Genomic DNA, 15,459 nt, shown 5'->3' on the forward strand with positions numbered 1-15,459 from the left:
GGATGCTGGCCTTGAGGAAGAGGCACAGTGTTCAGGAAGCCTCTGGGGACCTATCACCCTCAGGAATGCTCATCACCTGCGTCCGTTTCTTGTCTGACAACATATTTATAGTGTGCTAAATGGCCAGATACAGTGAAGGGGAGGCAGAAATGAACTGCCCCTACAGTAGTTATGCACCGCCTAGACGTTTCTATTCCTCAAGGGCATTACAAGGACTTCTCTGGAGCCTCGACTCTACACTATTCCAGAAACTCAACTGAAATCTGTGCTCCAGCATGGCCACCTCCAGCTCAGGATGTTGTGCCCTGTAAGTTCCCAAGTGAAGAATGGAAGTAGATACCTCCAAACCACTTCTACCACTGGGCTCGGTCCCCGATGAACAAGCTACCCCCAAACTAGAGGATCAGGAAGAGAAGAGTCAAGGAAGAGGACTCGCAGCACGGGTCTGGGAGGATCAGAATGCTTTGTGAAAGCAAAGAGGTGAGGTAAATAAAATCTCACAGCTAAAGCACGTTGGCCTCCAGTAAGAAACTATGAGATATGTTAATAAATATTATTTCTATCCAATGTAGAAGTTTCAGGAGTTAATGACCAAAGTCAGACTCTGATTCAGTATACCCACTGTTAAAATCCCAGCACTGCCAGGCTTGGTAAGGATACCTTTCATCCCAGCACTTGGGAAGGCAGAGACTTGGGAGGTTCTCTTTGAGATGCAGCTTGGTCTATATAACAAATTCCAGGCCATGCCAGCCAGAAGACACACCAAGACACTGTCTAAAAGCAAGCAAACAAAAATTCCCAAAACCATTATTCCCCAACTGCCAAGCTCTCAGATCAGTGTCAAGAAACTCTTCTTACTCAGTTCTTCTCATTTTATTGAGTAAAATGAGAGACACTTCCTTTGTGTGGGGTGGGAGGTGATGGAATTGAAGGAGACTGCACATGTAAGCATCGTTGGTGTCTGGTACAGTTCCTGGCACACAGCAGGTGTTTATTCATAGACATTGAATTTCATGCATTTTCAAATATTGAGAGTAAGAGGGAGCAGTAATTTTTCCTAGTCTCACTGAATGTCACAGATGTGTCTGTGTTGGCAAAGGTCTTACATTTTATGATCAATTTTAATATATCACCTATTATATTTTTTTTTTTTAAAAAATGGCAAGTCTTGCTTTTGGAAGGATTTCTATAGTACATGCTTTTCAGTGTGTTTCAAGAAGTCTTTACTGCTCCAAGGAAGTGCCTTGAGCAGAAGGAGAGAAGTGTGGAATGACCAAGCTCCAGGCACCTAGGCCTGCTCCAAGGAAAGCCTTCCATATGCATTGGCTGGGTGTATTGGAATTCTAGGTGAAGATTTATTTATGAAAGTCCACTGCTTTCCTAAAAGGTTAAAAATCTTGTGAAGCTCAGGAAACCTCCCTCCAAGCCCAAGGATACTCAGCTCTAATTTTGTTTTGAAAGCCTAGCTCTGTTAAAAAAAAAAAAAAAAAAAAGGAACACACCTGTGTTCAGAAAGGACCCTTGAAATACTCAGCATATGTGCACTGAGTGAACGGGCCATGTAAAGCTTTGCACTAGAGACTCTTCAGGCTCTGTCTGTGTTTCTGATTTGGTTTGTTTTGCCTGCTTTTGTATTCCCAGCGTTCGCATTTGGATCGTCTTTTACCATCTATCAGCCCTGGTGGCCTGCTCTGAGGAATCCCTTCAGAGTTAAGAATGCTTCTGTCCTACTTAAGAAAACATCAGTCAGATATTGGAACGGCTCCTCTTAGCTTGGCCACCGAGCTACCTTTTCCCCAGGACACAACCTAGGACAAGGATGCATTGCAAAGTGTAATGTTCAAGCAAAGGGCTTTTACATCTGACAGATTTAGGGTCAAGTGTGAACTCTGGCTCATCCACTCGGGAAGCCTTGAATGGGTTATTTAATCTCTGGGAATTTCGATTTTCCTTATTCATAAACAGAAAATAGCCCATTTTAGGAGGGTTTGTCACACGATCAGAGGAGAAAATACCCGGAAAGCATTATGGGACCTGGTAGTTGCTAATGGTTCTTAGGAAATACCTGCTTCATTCCCCACAGCAGCGGGAGTTAAAGGCAGTATCAACTCTAGTTGGCTATGCCTGAGTCCCAGATTTGACCTCTATGGAAATCAATATCTCGCAAGGGTTTATCTTTGGAGACACAGAAACAGCAGCTACCATTTTCTGAATGTGCATTTTGAGGCAAGTACTTCCTGGACATTTCTCAATCATTGTCTCTAATCCTCTGTAGATGTTATCATTTCCATTTTTTTTAGGTGGAGGTTCCATAGCTCACGAATGCTCTATAACCTAATTGATGTCACACAGCTGGTCGGTAACCAACACAGAATTGGAGTTGCTCTGACTAGGAACTTGGTCTTTTCCTGATGGCTCAGAGCCTCCCAGGGTGTCTAAGTCAGAAATTCTCCTGCGGTAATTAGAACCTGAGGCTAGGTCCTTTGAACTTACTTTCCTTGCATTCAGTCTACAAAATAAGAATGGCACGCCCTTCATGAGGTGAGAGCGAAAATTAAGTGAGATATTACAACAAAATGAGCCCAGTACAAGTTCTACTCATTTTAGGATGTATCTTAAATACTTATGAGCTTGTTCCAGGTTTACCTGCTCTTCAAATCATTTCTTTAACTTTCTCTTATAAAAATACTCACGAAGGACAAACAGATGGATAGATGCATGTGTGGATGTCAGTGGAGACCGACATAATGACCAAGCTGCCACCCAGCAGCGTTGCCTAAATCTTCCCCTCTCCATGCCCCTCTCCAATCAGATTCCCTTTCTCTCTCTAGTCCAGGTCATTTTTCATCTTGTTCCCATTTGCTCATACCTCTGGGTTGTTTCCAACCTTTGTCGTGCCTGTCACTTCACTAAGGTTCTGAGTGACACTACATTCACAGGAGAAAAGTAAAATAAAGGTGCTTCAGCAAAGCCTAGGTGTGTGTGTGTGTGTGTGTGTGTGTGTGTGTGTGTGTGTGTGTGTGTGTGTGTATGTGCATCTGGATTGAGGATAAGGATGAGTCTGGGCATTCATGGAGGCAGCTAGGGTAAGGAAGCTTCTGTTGATGTAATCCAAGAAGTAACATACTCAATCTATGTAATCTAGGGAATAGTGCCTAGTCCAGATGCCTTTAAATTTCCCCTCCCCCAGCCTATTTGTTCCTCTAGTTCTTTTGGGTGATGGGCATGTGTTCACGTGTCATCTCTTTCTAGCCTTGTCAAGAGCAGCAAGCTGGATGCTTTCTGAGATGCCTCGTCAGATGTAGCACTATCTGCCTTTCTCAGGACAAGTCACCTCAAATTAAATATAGCCTTCAGTAAAAGTTCTTTTTCTGAACACTACCCTAGTCATGTGCTCCTACAATATCCTGGTTTTTTTTTTTCTATTTCATTACCACTACCTAAAACTGTCTTATTTGATCACTGGCCTGTAAGGTTATTTTTCTGAAGACCATAATAAAGCCTATGGACTCAGGACCTAAACTTTGTGGAATACCAACTCCCTAACATTCTAGCTGTGTGACTTTGGACTAGTTTCACTTCCTTGTCCCACTCTCGGTTAAACATTTATTTAATATATAGTGAATTTACATTTAATATATTATTTACATTTAATATATATTAAGTAAATCATTTAATGTATATTAAATAAATCATTTAATGTATATTAAATAAATACACATTTCCTTATAAATACATGTTATGTATTTATTAAATATAAATTATTATATTATATACTTATATAATATATTTAATATATTTATTACATATAAAGTATTTAAACATATTTTTATATATGGGTATGTATTTGCTTGTATTTACACATGTGTCACATATATACAGATGTTCATAGTGTCCAGAAGAGGGTATTAGATCCCTTGGAGCTAGAGTTACGAACAGTTTGAGTTGCCCAACAGAGTGCTGAGAACTGAACTCAGGTCTTCTGGAAAAGCAGCACACACTCTTAACCACTGAGCCATCTCCAGCCATAGTTCTTTCATGTCTCTGAAGTTCCGATTTACATTATGTAAGATAGAAAGGATGAAGTTAGTGTATAGAATCACTGTGATAAGTAAATGAGAGTTGATTTCACTACAGGGCCTGACACATAAATGCTATGAAAATGTTGCCCATTATCAGCAATGACCCTATGAACCACAGAGGTACATTTCCCCCAGAATGGAAGCACCTAGAGGACAAGGCTTTGGTGTCTGTTAGCCTCTGTTCCATCTCTTGTGCTGGAGGATAGGACTCGCCTTCCAATAATATGTTCTCTGTATTGAATACCTCTGAAGAACTGTGTCTTAGAATCCCAGTGTCAACACCACTGCCCAAGCTACATAAACGAATCATTACACTGTGAATAGAGTGAGAGAGATTTGAGCAAGAAGTGTGGGAGTACAGAGGAGGAGGCAATTAATTCTGTCCCAGAGTCTCAGAGAAGCCTACACAGAGGAGATAATGTTTACAGAGTCTTGAGGCTCAGGAACCTCCAGAAAGCAGAGAGTAGGACAGCAGAGGGCACTGCCAGAAAACACCATGTCACAGCCAAGAGCCAGAGTGCTGGGCTTCACTGCAAGCTGCAGTGGGAAAGGGAGAAAGGAGGAGAGGCTCACAGAGAGGCTGTCGGACCAGCTCAGGAAGGAGCTCTGCTTGTCAGGCTAAGAAATTTGGATTTCATTCTGATGCTTGTGGGGAGCCACAGGAGAATTGCAACGAGAGGAGAGGCATAATCAAATTTACCATTTTGAAAGATCACTGTGGCTGCAAGGAGGAAACAGACCTGGCTAGCCCTGGAGGCAAGAAACAGTGAGAGCAAATGCAGGAAGGTCCAGGCAAAAAGGAATGAATCTGACTTCAGAGAGTGGCAGGAGGAGTGACCAGGAGTGTAAGGCTTCCAAAAGTCACCAGAGGCACACCTTTTGCAGGGTAACTGATTGATTGCATGGGGGTGGGGAGCCGCGTGAGAGAAAGTGAAAGGCCAGTATAATTTACCTACTTGTTCTCTCTCTCTCTCTCTCTCTCTCTCTCTCTCTCTCTCTCTCTCTCTCTCTCTCTGTGTGTGTGTGTGTCCGTGTTGAAGATATATGTGTATGTGGTGCATACATGTGAGTGTGTGGCTATGCAGGCCCATGTGTTCACATGCAGAGTCCAGAATGGGATGTCTGGTATTTTCCTGCATTGCTCTCAACCTTAGTGTCTTAAGATGGGGTCTCTCACTCAACCAGAAGCTTGTCATTTCAGATGGACTACCTGGTTAGCCCTCCAGATCTGCTTGTCTCCATTTCCCCCAACACTGCATTTACAGACACATACAGCTATTCTGGGTTGGTTTTAGCTGTTTGTTTTTCACATGGGTGCTGGGGATTTGAACTCAGATATTCAAGTCTCCAACTCAAGCTCTCTTATCCAATGAGGTCTTTGTTGTTTGTTTGTTTGTTTGTTTGTTTGTATTTTGAAGCACAGTCTTGCTAGCCTTGGCTGGCCTGGAGCTCCCTGTTTAGAAGAGATTGGTCTTGAATTTTCATCAACCCTTCTGCCTCCCCTTCCCATGCCAGGATTACATATATATTCCATTAAGTCCAGGTTCACATTTCTTTATCATGTCCCTGGAGATTTGATTGTGTCATCTGCTGAAGCAGGTATCCAAGGAACAAAATGACTACAAGCCTAGTTTGGGATACCAAAACTGTTCACGTATCAAACTGGAGATCTTTAGCAGGAAACAGGCATAGCATTTGTTGAGTGTCTTTAATGTACAGAAGCTATAGTTGGTACTCTGCTCTATTTCACATTAAGAGCAGCACCCTAAGAGAGGGCTTTGTAGGTGCTGAGACAAGGCTCTGAGAGGAAATAATGCCTCTTTCACATAATTCATATTTTAAAACTGTAAGCAAGACTGAGTAAAGACCATATAAAGAAAAGGATTAGAAAATATAATCATAAAGGTAATCCGAAGAGAGATGGTGGAAAACATAGGAAGGAGATAATAATTGCTCCCCGGGGGGTGTTGCACGAATTAAGTGAAATGTAGTTTGAGAGAACATTTTTGAAAATGATAGAGGGCTAAGCAAATATGAGAGAAGCTCTCGGCATGCCCAAACCTTATCTGGATGATGGACAACACTGGCACAGTTATGATGAAGGGGCGATAGGATTTCAACCTGTAATTAACAAATAAAGTGTGACGCTTGCATCTTTCCATTTTAATTTATAGTGTGATAAATGATCTTGACAATACAGTGGGGGCTCTTCTGTCTCCCCACCACACTAAAAACATGTCTGTTTTGAAAAATGAAAAAAGTCATGGACAGGGAGGTCATATGGTAGCAGAGATGGCAAAGGAGGGACTTTGAAGATTAAGACTATTAGTGGTACAACCAAGTGTGTCCTCATTCTTTGGAGAGAGCCCCTGAAGATTATTCACTTAGTTATTTTTACTATTATACCCACTCCCTCTAAAAAAAAAAAAAAAAAACAGTCTAAACCAAGAGGTCTCTCACCAACTCACTCTGGGCATGTGAGCCGAGAGCTATACTGTTTTACAAAAGCTTCCGGTGGGCTGAGTCACAGTTAGCTAGGTCCTTCCTCAAATAAATATAGGCCATGTAAGCTATTTGTGTTCCTTGCTTTTAAATTTCAGAAATCCATGCCCACAGGCTCCCTCTGGGCCGCTCTTGACCTCTCCCTCCACGTTCCCTTTCTTTTTATGTTTCTGGCTCCTCCTGTCTCAATCTTTGCCTTTTCTCCCCATTAACCTGCTACTGCTCTGCAGGGCCTGGCCAGCACTGTCTACAAGAAATGCAATGTCTGCCACAGATGGAAATTAACTTCTGGTCCCTATATTAAAAACTTAAATAAATGAATTAACTGGATTTAATTTAACCAAGCATATCTGAAATGTTACACCATTTAAATCTAAAATCAGTGTAGAAATAGTGATATTTTTTACATTGCTTCTTTGTGTGTGTGTGTGTGTGTGTGTGTGTGTGTGTGTGTGTGTGTGGTGGTGGTGGTGGTGGTGGGATGTTCGTAGAAACAAAGTCTTTTATATCCATGCAGGCCTTCCATTCTTCATATAGTTGAGGATGACCTTGAACTCTGATCTTCCTGACTCTACCTCCTAAGTACTAGAATTAACAGGTGTGTGTCACCAGTCCTGGTTCATGTGGTGCCAGAGATGAAACCCAGGGCTTTGAGCATGCTCGGCAAGAACTGTGTCAACAGAGCCACATACCTAGTTTCTTATATGGCTTTTGAAAAACAAATCTTTTCAACACAAGCTGCATTTTACAGTCCCAGTATGCATTTCAAGAGCTCCTGAGCTACCTGTTGAGTTCTTGGGTGGATTTCTGCCAGCGATGGCTCCTCATTTTACCCAGTCCAGTACCTCGGGTATTTCAGCATTACAAGTGAGTTTCAGAAAAATAAATGATGGAACTGGACCAGCCACTGAAGATGGCAGGTTATGGTGATGGTGTTCTACTTTCCTCTGCATATTAGAGTGATAATTTAAAGAGGACCAGCCTGCACCAGTATGTTAGAGAAGGCTAGCCCACTGCAGCCATCATAATTTAGCTTTCTGACACTTCCTTTCCAAACAGAGCAGGGTTTCCTCCAAAATTACGAACTACATACACATTGTGTGTCCGGGACTCTGGCTCAACCCCCAACACGGCAGTGTACGTTTCTGAAAAGTAAAGAGAAAAGGTGTCCTAGGTACAGCCCAGCTGATGGTCATTAGCATAGCAGTGCTAGTAGAGCAAGGGTAACAGGCAGAGTTAAGGTAGAATCTTCAAGAGAGAGTAATGTCTCTTAAGATCTGGTTTGAGACTGCACTCCTGGGCCAAAGTACAAAGACTGAGTTCCCAGGGAGCTTCCTCCAGACCTCGGAGAAGTTATGGTGTGAACTGTGGCAAGTTATTCTACTCTCAAGCCCAAGGGGAGCTTTCCCTGCTATAGGGATGGAGTCATTCACACAGTGGTGGGCAGTCCTCGCAGGCTTATTTTCTTGATCCTTTCTCTGGGAGAGAGGCTGACTCCTAGAACATGTGTGTATGTGTAGCTGGCTGGAGCCTTCTCGTGTTAGAAGGCAGCAACTCTTAGACTCCCCTTGGGTCTACCCAAGCTGACACCATGCCTCTCCCTTCTTTGCTCTGCTGAACAATCACAGTACCTCATGGTACAGCTGCGGGCAGTACCACTCCCCACCCCCTCCTGCTTTTTTGTGGTTTCCTCCTTTGTGACTGCAACAGCATATGTTTTATTAAAAGGGAAAGAGAAGAGGAGACAAGAGGTTATGTACATGGGCATGCTCAAGAATCTTAAGATTGAAAATCTTCTGCTCAATGCTAAATGCCTAAGGGCTTTGGCATTTTGCCGGCTCCAAGTAAACCCCAAGAGGAACATTTGGGTGGAGAAATAGGAAATGGAGGAAAATCAAAGCTCTCTCTTAAAGGATTCTGACTCTAAAATATGAGCAGTCTTTTCTTGTGTTCTCTTGAAATTTGCCTGCCTTCCCCAACATCTTCACTCAAATATTTTATATATAAAGTTGATAGGTTCTCTGACCTTGAGTAAAGCCTTTCCCACTGTATGTGGATTAGACCTGAGAATGGATGGAAGGGCAGGCAACATTTTTAATGCCTAATGATATGTCCAGTATTTCAGAGCCCTGTCAGGGTCCTAGATCAACTTCTGCTAGGCCATACATGTTTAATACAAATAACCCAGATACATAAGATTACCAGGTTGCAAGAGAGGTGACCCCAAAGACGCATGTAAATTGTACTGGTTTCAGTTTCTCCCTGTGCTCCAGTGAGGGACTTGATCAGCTGGGACCCTTTATCCCCTCTCTGCCTACCCAAAATATTCCACTTTTAACTCTCAAAGCTCAATTCTAATTCTCCCTCAGTAGAATCCTGATGGCTCTTATTATTAGTACAGATCAATGACTGATTAATAAGGTCAGTCTTTTGACTTCTCTTGTATTGAACTTCTGTTGAGAACTTACATCATCATTTACTTTTGCCTGGACCATAGGCCTATTTTCCCAAGTAGACTACAAAATCATGAAGACAAAGTTTCCTAAGGCTTTTTTAATTTTCCCTACCCTGACATACTGCCAGAGGAGGACCCCCAGATCACATCACAGCCTCCTAGCTTTGTAAAGCATAAAGCAACCAAGTCAGATCACAAACACTGAGATGAATCCTTAGAAGAAGCTCATGGGACTGAGGTTATAGAAGCAGCTCATAGGACTGAGGTTATTTAAGAAGCAATAAGACCCAGGCCCTATTCCATGAGTTTTCCTATTGCTGTGTGTCCCACATAAGACAGATCTTCTCCTGGGTTGCTTTGCACTCCCCTTTCCAAGAAGAAGACTGAAATAATTCAAGCTCCACACCTCAGGGTAACCAAAGACAAAGAGATTATAAGCCATCTGAGGATTATGTAGAGGACTTCTGTAAATGCTCCGAGCTCTTTGGGAAAGGTGCTCTTCAAAATATTCGCAAGGACTTAATATTAAGAGGAAAAGAATGGAACTCCAGAAGTAACACCACCCTGTGCTTATTAAACACTAGCTAGGAACCTGAACACTGAACATTTCAGCCAGCAGAAAGTACCCACACATTATCTCCAGTCCCTTCACAGTATCTCTTGTTTTTGAGTGGAGAGGGATTTTGGAGCACCCTCTCAGAGGGATATTTCTAAGGTGGTGCTCCCCAGGTACAAGCCTGTACCTTGGGGAAGGGGATCAGGAGGAGTTGATGACGCAGGGATGTTCTGTGCCCTCTGGCTTTGCTCAGTAAACAACCTGTCAGGAGGCCAGTTAGGAACATTCAGAAGGGGATCTTGAGATCCAGGAAGAGATGTTCACCATTCTCAAAACCAGGCCAACACAAGCACAGGGTGCTTCTGTCCTCCCCAGCTTGTCCCTCCTCTGCCCTCCTTGTTTCCACACTGTAGCACATACCACTCCATTCTGGGAAAGGAAAGGCAACTCCAATTTTTTGTGGGGAGAAAGAAGTAAGAGTCAAGAATGCTTCTGGCTCCCCCATGGCCGCAGCCCAGCTGTCAAACCCCTTAAAACCAGCTGTTTTCCTTCAGCAAAGATTCTGGTCTGATGTTTGCTCTCTTACAACACAGTATCCTTGCTCGGCTTCTTTTCAAATCACATCTTTCCTTACAGAAGCAAAGCATGCATCTTTTCCCAGAGTGGGTAGCAGCTATGGTACTGGTAAGATAGATCACTGTGGCAGCATTGCTTGGTCATGTTCTCAGTGCCACACAGAAACTCATTCCAGGTGAGAAGGAACTCTAGAAGGCCATGTAATAACAAAAAAAATGCATACAACTGTGCAAAATCAAGAGGGAGAAACACATAGACTCCAGCACCACTTTAGCTGTTGCCTGATGTCATCAGACTGCCCCCCAGGGGATTTAGTAGAATCCTATAGCTGCCTGGTTAGTATTGGCATTGCATATCTTCCAAGAGCCTGGACACGGGGTGAAGAAAGCAAAGGAATCACCATACACGTGTCTAGAGGAGACCTGGGTTGAAATACTTGACCCTCGGTGTACATTTAATTCTTTTTATTGGCCTATGTTAGCATATCACTGGCCCTGTTGGATAAGGTCTGGATTTTATTTTATAATTGATATTCTCTTAGTACATTTGTTCCTACTCAGGGCAACCTGCTCCCAGGACAGGGGAAAACATACATATGGTTCTTTACAGAATGGTCCTCTCAATCACATTACAGTGCATCCAGTTGATTGTTAGTTAATATTTGGCTTAAGTCTATATACCCTGGATAAATATGTACCGTGCAGAAAGACTGCTTGGTGAAGAGAGAACTCCTCTGGGCTAGAACGGCAGTGTACAAGTTCATCCTCCTACTGGGTAGGGACACTCCAGGCATCACAGTCCGATCAGGGGCTGGGCAGAGATGCTTGGTGTTTCTGTGAGCAGCCAGTTTCCTTCATACAGCTGTGAACACACACACACACACACACACACACACACACACACGCCTGTGTATGAACAGGGAAAACAAGCTGATAGATGGTCTTAGCAGACCCTTCCCTTCAGCACAGCAATAGCCCCCATGTAGTGTCTCCAGTGCAATACCAGGATTGACTCAATCGATTGGGGTTTCTGTTATACCACCCAAAGGAGACTATGGGATTCACTCCTAGGAATTATTTTTGTCCCTTATTACATGTTCATAGAAGAAATAGACTGGCCTCTAAAGCATGTTACAAGGCTTTATGACCATGTGAATACAGCTGTATTGCACAATACAATACCAGGTCTTTAGGGTTCTCCCCAAACACAGTGAACCTCGTGCTGTTCTGTCCAGCATCAGCTAGGCAAGCAAAAGTCCTTGTCATCCTCTGCAATTATGGAACCCGAATGAATTTTCCAGAGCTAATGGGAGTTGTACTAACTTTAAGGACTTAAACCAGGCAAAAAAACAATATAGGTCAGGCAGAGTGCCCAAGCTCTGTGACAGCCATGCGACACCAGGAGGCAATTCCAGAGTCAGCTCAAACCCAAAGTCCACTGCTAAGCTCTACCTGACAGAAACTAGGAGATGGAATGGGAGTTACTCCTTTTGCTTGCAATTGCCAGGCACCAGACAAGAGGGTTGAATGAGGACTCATCAAAATTACAACGAAAGGTGATACAGAAAACCCAGGGGATACAGACCCCTGCACGATTACCTTGAATCCTTGTAAGAGCCCTTCTTGCTGTATCAGCTGCTCCCCAAACCACCAAGGACTGCGAGGAGACTCCGAAAAGACGCCCGATTTTTGTGCAACATCTCCAGTGGCAGCCTTCCAAAGTTTTTACTTCATGATTTCTTGTGGCTCTTTCTCCTTTGGGGAAATGCGAATGCCTCCCCCTCAGCTTGTGAGAGGGAACTGATGTCTCTTTTCAAATTCTCCTGCTCTGGGCTTTGCTGTTGCCGCCGCGGCGGCGGCGTTTAGACCACTTGCCTGCTGCCTTGCCGCGGAGCAGCAAGCATCCCAGGCACCCACAGCATCTGTGAAGTGGGATCAGCGCTAGGCTGGGTCGCACGCGGCGTGGGAGAGGTGAGGAAAGTGGGAAGCCAACTGAGGAGTCCCCTGTCCCTCGACCGAGGTGAAACCCAAGAGCTTGCTTTTTTTTTTCCTCCAACTCTAAAGAGACTCACCCGCCCTGTCATCCGAAATCTGTGCCTTGTACATGGATGAAAACCGTTCCTCAGGCTTCTGGGCTCCTTCGGCTGCCGGAGGACTTGCTGGTGTCCTCGGAGCGCGCGGCAGGTGCATTTCCCAAGTCCTCCGGAACCCGCCGAGCTCAGTGGAGGCGCTGCGGGTTGAGCTTCGAGCCGCTCAGCCGGCAGGGGGATTCCATCCTAGAGCTGCAGCCGGGCGCGTCCCCACTCCGACTTCGTGGTCCGTACCTAACCAGTGTCACCTGCAGACTCAGACACCAGATGAGTGTCTTAAGATAACAATGCTGCCCTGCCTGCCTCTCTGGTTCTTTCTTATGCACGTAGGTTGGCAGCCAATAGGACCCCGCGCCATACTCCCCATAGGCGCCCATTGGCTGGGAAGCCTGGCAGGGGGCGGGTTCTGAGGCCTACCGGCAATCTCCTTTGGCTAACTGGCAGGCTGGGGTACCAGCTCTGTTAACCCTCCCAGCTTTGCAGCAGCGACTTTTTTCCCCCAGTAAGGATAAGAAAGAATTGGATAATTTTACCACTGCGTGTGGGGTTGGGAGTGAGGGTTGGAGAGTGTCAGAGGCTGAGAAACAAGAAGTAGACTGGGAACTAATTACATTTGCTTTGGTCTTCTGAGTTACAATAATCATTTGTCCCAGCCCATTTTGTTTGCTTGCTTAACCAGAACTCCCAGAGATGGGGACCCATTTGAGACATTTTCCTTCTAATTCGAGGTTTCATTTAGTTGTTCTGTGCTTTTTAAACCTCCTGAATTACTTAATTAGAAGCGAGCCCCCAAGTGAGAAATAACACACACACACACACACAGAGAGAGAGAGAGAGAGAGAGAGAGAGAGAGAGAGAGAGAGAGAGAGAGAGAGAGACAGAGAGAGGGAGAGACAGAGAGAGAGACAGAGAGACAGGGAGAGACAGAGAGAGACAGAGAGAGGCAAAAGACGATAGGAGTTTGGTGGTAAGATGGCCAGGCAGAGAATCGCTGGGCAACTAAATTGAGACACCGCACACCAGGCCTGTAAGAACAACAGCGAAGAGGAGAATTTGGGGATTCTGGGGAGACCTCTGAAATGGCCTGCGTCCAAAAAGAAAGAGAATTGTTTTGCCTGTGGTGTTTTCCTTCTGTGTGTCTCCTTTCACGCCAGTGGCTGTCAGGAAGAAGAACTCGGGGTTTTTAAAGGAAGACTAGAGAAAGGAGAACAGGACAAGCCTTGTTTCTGAGAAGCAGGTGCTGTTTGCTGAGCCTGTGAATCAAAAGGGAAGTCCCGGGAGTGGGTGAGGGAGGGAGAAGGGAGGGAAAGAAGGGAAGAACGAGGGATAAAGATATTAACTTTAATTGAATGGGTATGAATAACGTGTTTTTGATGTTCTAATAAATGTGTGAAGCTGAAATGCATCCTACTAACTGTTGAACCACACTAAATTTTGGAAAGAGACATTGTTGAAGAAAGGTCAGTTGAAAGTGGTATGGAATGTGGAGGAATTCCCACTGAGTCATGTGATGAGGAGATATATATATATATATATATATATATATATATATATATATAGAGAGAGAGAGAGAGAGAGAGAGAGAGAGAGAGAGAAGTGTCTGCATTTAGTTTCCTTGAGTTGAGAGCAACATCAGAGGTTGTTTTGTAAAGAATTAGACAAAAGAGGACAGAAGTTAGATATATGCAGAGGTAGGTTAGGTAAAAAGTCCCTTTAGCCACTCTATATGAGTGAGGATGCCTAGAAACTGCTTCTTATCTACAAACCCCTATTCCCACCATATCGGATCTTGACTTGTTTCCTCGTCTGCATCTTACCCAAGTTATTCCTTCTGCACGCTGCAGGAGTCTCAGCTATAAAACATGCCAGAGAATAGTGGTCCCGTGGAGTCCTCAGATCTTCAACTAAGATGACATATCTATGTAAAATACTGAGAATTTAACCGTTTCCCAACTGTGGAGCCAAACTGCTCCTGAGATTCCTAGAGATAGAGGCTCACTGAGCCTGACCCAAGTAAGAACACATTGGAGGTCAAGGTTCTCGTGAAATCACTTGAGGGAGTGAGGAAATGGACGAATGGTAGAACAGATGTAACTCATGGCAATGGAAAGAAGAAAGGTGCCAGGATTTCTCAAGGGAAGGGAAAACCGATCACATGAAAATCAAGTAGCTTGGCTGTTTTTTTAAAAATAGCCCAAGATAATTTAATGAAGAAAAATATCCATTAAAAAAACCTACAAATGTTCATCTGATGAAGGTAGTATGTGCTTTGAGGTAACTACTATTCATGTCATTTCCAACGTTACAAAAGCAAACCTTTGTTCTTCCTTAGTAAATCTAGTAGCCACCCAACGAGAACTACTATCCTAGTACCCACTGCCAAAAAATTGCTTGCTCTTAAACCTTGAAAATATAGAATATTAGGTTACAGTGCTCTGCACCTTATTTCTTTCACTCACTACTATGTCTTGGTGACATGAAGCTGACGATTATCTGAGTTAGTCCCACCCTTTAATTGTTACTGCACACATGCTATCATTTCTTCTGGGTAAAGATCAAGGAATGTAAATCACTACGTTTATGTTTTACACCAACAGTGTAGAAATTTTTGTGGAGATGTTTCAAAAGTCCACTTCTGTCTGAAACAGTTATGTCATGTAACACGACAGTGCTGAGGGCTATCATCATTGAAAAACAGCTAAATGTCTGAATGTGTGAGATCCTCTGCATACATAATCTCTTTTCCTTCTCATGTACGCCATGCAAGCTAGGCATTATTATTATTTATGTATTAGCATTATTGTTGTTTAAATACTACAAATAAAAACATTTACTGCAAGACACTGTTTTCAGTGTCTGTACTGAATGTGTATATGCATTTAAGTGGGTGCATTACTCTGTGTGTGTGCATTCAGTGAATGAAATGCATCGGTGAGAACAGGAAGTGATGAGATTTCTCATTTCCAAGATGAGACTGGAGGTTTATCTGAGGAGTTTGGACAACCTAAGGAATGAAAGGCACTGTGTTTCCTGTGAAGAGAAGGGCACAGGAGGAGTGAGAATGGGGAACAGGCTTATTTTCATTTGTGCATATGGGTGTGAACACATAGTTTGTGGGGGTAGCAGTCAGGGAATGAAATACTGCACAGTGGGCAATCAACCTAGGGGGATAAGCATATGAAATGAAAACTTCCTTAAA

At 43.7% G+C, this 15,459-nt stretch overlaps 1 protein-coding gene across 2 annotated transcripts in view; it reads right to left on the reverse strand.

Moving 5' to 3' along the window:
• Positions 1-12,518, reverse strand: part of Brinp2 (BMP/retinoic acid inducible neural specific 2) — a 99,800-nt gene extending 87,282 nt beyond the window's left edge. Inside the window, exon 1 of one of the 2 annotated variants that reach the window (XM_034513699.2) lies at positions 11,770-12,518. The gene's annotated coding sequence lies outside the window, so the exon portion shown is untranslated. The remainder of the gene's footprint in view (positions 1-11,769) is intronic. The other variant, XM_076941439.1, reaches the window with a different exon arrangement.
• Between the last annotated feature and the right edge of the window lie 2,941 nt (positions 12,519-15,459).

Source organism: Arvicanthis niloticus, chromosome 10 (genome assembly GCF_011762505.2).
Source record: "Arvicanthis niloticus isolate mArvNil1 chromosome 10, mArvNil1.pat.X, whole genome shotgun sequence".
Classification (NCBI taxonomy): domain Eukaryota; kingdom Metazoa; phylum Chordata; class Mammalia; order Rodentia; family Muridae; genus Arvicanthis; species Arvicanthis niloticus.